The 7315-nt window shown below is 38.6% G+C and overlaps 1 protein-coding gene across 2 annotated transcripts in view; it reads left to right on the forward strand.

The window, feature by feature from the left end:
- Positions 1-7315, forward strand: part of LOC106873180 (uncharacterized) — a 101769-nt gene that overhangs the window by 13417 nt on the left and 81037 nt on the right. The window contains exon 1 of one of the 2 annotated variants that reach the window (XM_014920415.2): positions 6780-6929. The exons of the other annotated variant lie outside the window; for it this stretch is intronic. The gene's annotated coding sequence lies outside the window, so the exon portion shown is untranslated. Of the gene's footprint in view, positions 1-6779; positions 6930-7315 lie in introns of those variants that run through there. 2 annotated transcript variants of the gene reach the window in all.

Below are 7315 nucleotides of genomic sequence, written 5' to 3' on the forward strand. Positions count from 1 at the left end.
AAAATAATCTCAACTTACCATTTTATGTTACTTTTAATGTCATCATAATTCACCACTGGGGCGCAGGGTTCAATACTCGCCTCGGGCCCCAGTAGATTTACATCTGAAGGAAAAGCTTCTTTCAGAGTTCTATATTTTCCTTCCTCCATCAGAATACATCTTATATCCTTATCATATCCCTCTGAAAGATTCACCCTAATAATCCTTTTTCATTTCGTTATTTTCTTCTCCAGTTTTTGGGTCATATGATATGTCACTAAAAAAATTTTGTTTCTGTATACGTCTTGTGTGTCTGTGCTTTTATGTTTCTGTAACTCTGTGTTATCATGTGTCTGTATTTCTATGTGTCAGTATGTCTGTGTGTTTATGTGTCTGTGAGTCTGTATGTTTGTGTGATTGTAAGTTTGTATGTTTGCCTGATGTTGCTGTTTTGTTTGTAGCATTTTTCTTCGGTGATCCCAAGGGCATACTGCTTCTAGTTGTCGTTGTTGGTTGGTCCACTTCCTCTCGTGCTTTATGTTTCTTCTGTTGTTGCTCCGTTTTAGGTGGTGAACTCCTCCTCTCTCTCTTCCTTGTTTTGGTCTCTATAAACTTTGTGTTCTGTTCTACTTCTTGAGTCCTCCTCTCCACTTCCATTACGCCTTCTTGTATTTCTATTTCTGTGATTTTCATCGTTTTATGTGGACACCTAATGTGTCCCTTCTCTCCATACTCGTGACACATCGGAGGCCTCCCCTCTAACATTACATCTAGTTTGTTCTCATTGGGCAGCTCCATTGTTTCTGGTATATCTTCGTACTCTTTCTGATTCACCATATAAATTATCTCTTTCCCGTACCCCCAACAATTTACTTGTTGGGTCCGGTTTATCATTATTACTTTCACCTCCTCGTTGTCTCCTTTCTCTCTTGCGGTGAAAACTGCCTCTATTATCCATTCTGAATCGATTCTACGTAGGATCCTGCCCACCCTAATTCTGTTTTACTCGTTTACCCAGGTAAGTAGGCAGGAGTATCCATTTTTCTCCACGTAGCACCTTAGTAGAGTGTCTTTTTGCCTCCTCTTCTGAGACAAAGGTAACTGCCACTGAAGCGTATTTTTTCCCTATGGTATAAAACGTTATGCTTTCCTTTAATTTTTCCAGACATTTGTCCACTTCCTCCTGTATTGCATTCTCGAGTTTCTTACTTTTTTTTTGAAAAAGTTCTATAAATTATCACTCTGCTTTCCATCTTCACCTTGTCTTTCTCTGGTGGGGTCAACTTTGTGTTCAACCCCTCCCTCTTTACCATATATTGATATTTCCGGAGCAGGTCCAAATCACAATGCAGTTCATTCTGTTTCAGCATACTCGGGACGACAGTACCTTGACTTCCCGTTGCTGCCGCATAGCTCTTCATTTCGCTCATTCGTCACAGGCCACCAAATAAAGATGGCGCCACACACAAAAAACTGCTGCAAAGCAGCACAAAACAAGCCTCACAAAAGAAACCTGCAGTGAGAATAAGTTGATTTTTTTAATTACCACAAGGGGTCAACGAAGAGGGGACAATACAAACACATGTGGGGACATATAAAAACGAAAAAAAAAAAAAAATGAAATTGAAAAAATAAAAAATTAAAAGATGATATGCATGAATGATACAATGAAAATGAGCTACTTGCCCCCACCTCAAGCAGCATCACTTGCTTCCTTTTGTCTTTTAAATTCCGAGTCCTTTAAAATGTCTATATCATATTTCTTGGTCAGTTCCTCGTATTTTATATTGTCTGGTATCGTCTTTAAATCACAATTCGCCTTCCAATACTTATAACCCCTCTTGAATTTCAATAATTCGTCTTTTTTGGCTTTCGGACACCAGAACACACGAGTGCCATCCAACAATGTTTGTCCATCCTTTGACATGGACAAATGTTGCAGTCTTCCATTTTGTTATTTTATTGAGCAGTTCCTTGTCCACACCTTCAACCATCATACACGCGAAACAATTTTCAGTGGGAGGGGGAGTTTGTTGATCCTTGTGTGTTTGTATTTATTTTTTCTCTTGCTTTGTGTAGGAGGGGAATGGGTGGGTTTGGTATCTGTGGCGGGAGGGTACTTCACTCTGTCCTTTCTTCTTCCTTCAGCCACCATCCACTGTTCTTCGTTTCTCTTTTCTTCCTTTGCACCTTCTACGGCTCCTTTCCAGCTTCCTCCTGACTTCTCAACTTCTGCAGAGAGCAGTGTGCTTTAATGTGACCTTTTTGGCCACATTTAAAGCAACGAGGGGTTCTGCCCTCCACTAACACTCTCAACACTACATCTCCAATGGTCACCGTTTCCACCACATTTTCCAGTGTTTCTGCAGTGCCTTGTATGATCAGGTCCAATGTTTGGCCTTTTCATACTGAATTTTCTGTTTCCGTAGCTTGGAGGACGGCTATTTCTTCTTTACTTCCTAGAAGAACAGCCGCCGCAACCCAAGCCACATCTATTTCCGGTGGGATTCCCTCCACCCTAATCCTGGAAGTCCTACTTCCAAGATAAGTGGGTAGAAAGACCACTTTATCCGACTTTACTGTGGTTACTGCGTGTTCTTTTGCTTTTCCTTCTGACTTGAAATAAACCAGCATTGTTCCGTATCTGCTTCCTCTGGCAAGATATGTTATGTCTTGCCAGACGGAGCACAGCGCCTTTTCTATTATTTCTGCCTCAACATTTTCAATTTTCCTTTCTTCCACTGATTACACCTTATATATTCTTGTTTTCTTGTTCATTTCTTCCAGCACTTTCTGTGGTGGTGACAACTTAACGTCATCACCTATCCGACATGCCATTTTCTTGTATTTCTCTGTTTGTCAGGTCCACCTCCTTTTTTGTGACTTCTGTCACTTCTGCAAAACTTTTCTTCTTTAAGCACTTGTCCATTCTTTCAACTGCTCGTATGAGCTCCTCCTTCGAAGAGGACAATTCAGAACCACTAAGGTCCGAATAGAACATATTTCTTACTGTTGACATTGCTGACCCTCCTCAAGGCGGAGAGAAAACACAACCAGAAAACCGCTGCAAAGCAGCACAACACACTCCCCAACACAAAACAATCCTCACAAAACAAACTTGCAGTGAAAATAAGTTCAAGGTAAAATTACTACCTGCTTTTATAGCAAGTTGATGCAGGTAATTTATCCCGACCCCCTCCGACTTCTAGTTCATGCAATTGAAAAAAACCGCATTATTTATGGGATGACCCAATAGTTTGTAGAATGAAACCTATTCCTTTGTTATGCACCTTTATTGTGAAAGTTTGAAGTATAAATAAACGTACCTCGTCCTCTAAAATTAACTGGAATTGTAATAATTATCGGATGATATTGCAAAATATGTTAAGATATAGTAGTTACAATAGTTCTTTAGCCTGAGAACAATCACAACTAGACAGATTTATGATTAAAGGCATTCTAGCCGTGGTAATCTCGTCTTCCCTTTTTGTAGTGTCCACATAATGGTGTGAAGGGGTCACGATGTGAGTGATCCTTTCTTGACTCCTTTAAGCAATCGATTCAGAGAGAGAGAGAAAGAGAGAAATCGAATCTAGTACTTTATTAAAATTTGACTTGTTCCCCTAAAAACTGAAAGGTAAGGTCTGCCTCGATGGGATTTGAACTCGAAACTCAGAGACAGAATAATAGTAAAACATTCTGTCCGACTCTGGCAGTTCGCTGCCTTATAGAATAAAATATATCTTCGCACAAATTCATAAAATTATGAAACAGAATATAGGCCTTGTGAATTCATTTCATATAACATATTTTTGTAGTTTTACTCTAAAGGAATTTTGCGTTTATTACCTCCATAGGGGTTAGTCTAATAACGAAAATATTGCGAAGATCCCATTTAGCTGCTATGCAGACGAAAACCACGGACAACAACCTGTTAAATTATTTCTAAGCTTTTGTTACCTGCATTAGACATGCTAGCATTTTCTTCCATGCATCGCTAAATAATTTTCTCTCTAAACAGTTCTATTTTTCTACGTCAATACATTTTTGTTCATTTCCTTAGTGATTCTCCCATCACTACTCCGGCAGGTACTATGAAGTCTGCGTTTCGCTGATGAGGTCATAAGACTGAATGTATCAAGAGTTGTCTCCCGTACTTACTAAAGGAAGCAAAATATTGTTAGTAGTCAACGACTAATGTCTTTCCTCACCGCATAATTATTTCCAATTAGCTTTAAATACTCCCTGCATTGTCAAGATGTTATCTAGTGGCGTAGATTTACCAATTAGTAATTACGGATAATTACATAACACATCATGCTTCATATAAGAATGTATTTTCAACTTTGTTCCAAAACACTTTTGTGTTGTACCAATTCACGTTTAGAGAGAGAGAGAGAGAGAACATTGTTGGCCCAGTAACTGAAGTGTCTCGATTTTCAGTGTCCTGTGATTCCGCTATCATACACTATTACCACATCTACATTACTTGTTGATTCTGTCTCTCTCTCTCTCTGCGTGTATGTATGAATGTGTGTGTACATAAAATGACAAATTGGCAGCATTATCAAGGCTGTGTTAGAATGTTTTGTGCTATATGTTCCGGCTCTCTTCTCTCGAAGTTAGATCCCACTGAGATCAAAACTTTGCCTTTCATTCTATCGAGGTCGACAAATAAACGTATCAAATCAGAGCGTGGTGTATTGGCGAAACTGTTGGAGCGCCTGTCGAGATGTCCTTGTTGCATATCTTTCGACTTCGTGCGTCCTGAATTCATATCCCACTTGCTCTTACTGGGTGAGAGAGAGAACGGTGACACGTTTGTCAGAAGTTGAGAGTCAATAACAGCAGTGTAAACAATCCATGGGAATATTTGTATCCTTGGTTCGAATATAACATTGGCTGTCATCACTCTTCCACCACCATCATCAACATCACTACTCCATCACATAATCGTTACTATTCCACCACTATCACTCTTCCAAAATCATCACCACTCCACCACCACCACATAGTTTGAGGAAAAATGTTCTTCGATGTTACTACGCTAAGGCTGATGAGACGCACTCAAATTGAAATCGCTATTGTTCTCCCGAGAAAGTTGTATCTGCAAAATTGTTTTAATGCAGATTGTTGGGGGCTAATGCAGTTTCGCACCTCTCTTTGAAAAATGCATTTTCTTGAAAAAACTTTTTCGGATTCCTACGTTTTAGATGTCGGAGATTACGAATATGCAAAAAAAAAAAAAAATTAATTTCACCCACGTCCCCCTCAAATAATATTTTTTGATTTTGTTTACTGTAAAGAGATCGTAGCGAATGAGCATATGCAAATGAAAATTAAATACAGACAAAAAGTGAAAAGAATGTGCGTTTTACTTGTGTTTGACTTAAATAATCGTAAATAGTAATTTAATGTAAATTAAATATTCACCGTGAAGTATATTTGCCACCTAAATGTGGCTAACCCATATGGGACGATGCTACTGTAGTTTATAGCCCCAGGAAGACATCTCCTCCAGCTGGCTAACGTGATACACACGCACCCGGGTTTCTGGGTAGTAACCCGTCGTCCGTGTGTATCACGGGATGGGAACGATGATTTCCCTTCGCAAATACTGATCGGGCACAGACTGGATGAGATGTCTTCCTGGGGCTATAAACTACAGTAGCATCGTCCCATATGGGTCAGCCACATTTAGGTGGCAAATATACTTAAACATCTGTTTACATCTCTCTCAGATTTATTATTGCTTAAATATACACCATTTTATGAGAAAGAAACAATATTTAATAATTAATGTTATAAAGTTTAATAAGGGGCTCAAAATTCAGCCTCCCCCAATTTTAAATTTTGAACTTTTTCACCCATTTATTTATGTATCTGTCTATTTATCTGTCTGTTTATTTATAAAATATAGTCAACTAAATGTAGCGGTCTTATAGAAGACGGTGTTACTGTTGTTTTTAGCCGCAGGAAGACATTCGTATCTATCTCTATATGCTGATTGAATTTAAAATTTTGAAAACGTGGTTTCTTGCATATTCGGAATCTCCATCATCTAAAACATTGTGAAAAAAATAGTTGCGAAAAAGTTCAAAATTTTGAATGAAGTGAGGGGGACAGTTTAAATTTTTTTTGTTTTTGCGTATTCGTAATCTCTGACGTCTAAAACGTAGGAATCCGAAAAAGTTTTTTTGAAAAAAGAAAAAACATTTTTCAAGGAGAGGTGCAAAACTGCATTAGCTCCAGATTGCTCTTTTACTGGTTTGTCATTGGACTGATGCCGTGCTGGAGTACCACGTTGAAGGATTTCAGTCGGTCATATCCTCAAGGCTTATGTTTTGAAATCTGGTACCTATCAATTTTCTAGCGGAGACAGGCATGAAAACAGATACGTGAAACACTCCTCGAGATTCCATGCAGAATCAGCTTGACACAGGTGCAATCTATACAATCGACTCAACATATTTTCCGTCTACCCAGTTTCACTCTCATGTATGGGTTGACCCGAGGCTATGGAAAATTACATTTGTCCAAGATGCCAAGCAGTGGGATCGAACCTAGCACCTCATGGTTGCGAAGCAAACTTTTTAATCTTTCGGCAGAACTGCGCCTAAAAATAACCTGGAATCAATAAGGAAAATGTCGTTACTTGTAAGAGAGCGGTAGATCGTTCCAGCTGACGTCTGACTGGTAATAAATAAACAAACAAATATATAAATTATACATCTTCAATCCTAATTTCATTATCTCCCCACCAACTTCCCTTTAGTCTTTCTTCTACATCTCGTTGGAGCAAGTTTGGGTACTTTCACAGCAAGTTGGTTTCATCAGCAGCGTTGAGGCCGGGATGGCACATGACCAGCAGACTGTAGACAGAACAATCAGGAGAAATCGTTGACATTCGGAGATAATAACGAACGATTGACAACAAATATTTCAGACAGGTTATTTATCTGTTTATTTATCCATTTATTCGTATGTATGTATGTGTATGTGTGTGTGTGTGTGTGTGTGTGTGTGTGCGCGTGCATACATACACACACACTGTTTATATAATCCGCTGCATGGGGTGGTTTATTGTACTAATGTTAAGTTCATAAAACGCAAATGTCTGCATGGCTGAAACGAGTAAAATAATAAAAGAATATATATATATATATATATATATGGTAGAAGTTACACTGCCACTTAAGGGCCGAGAATTTTGTGCATGGCACTTAGAATCTCTCGGCTCTGGATTCACTTAACTTCTGCCGATTAAAAATGATACGTTTGTGTGTGTGTGTGTGTGTGTGTATATATATATATATATATATATATATATATATAT

This window comes from Octopus bimaculoides, chromosome 7 (assembly GCF_001194135.2).
Source record: "Octopus bimaculoides isolate UCB-OBI-ISO-001 chromosome 7, ASM119413v2, whole genome shotgun sequence".
NCBI lineage: Eukaryota > Metazoa > Mollusca > Cephalopoda > Octopoda > Octopodidae > Octopus > Octopus bimaculoides.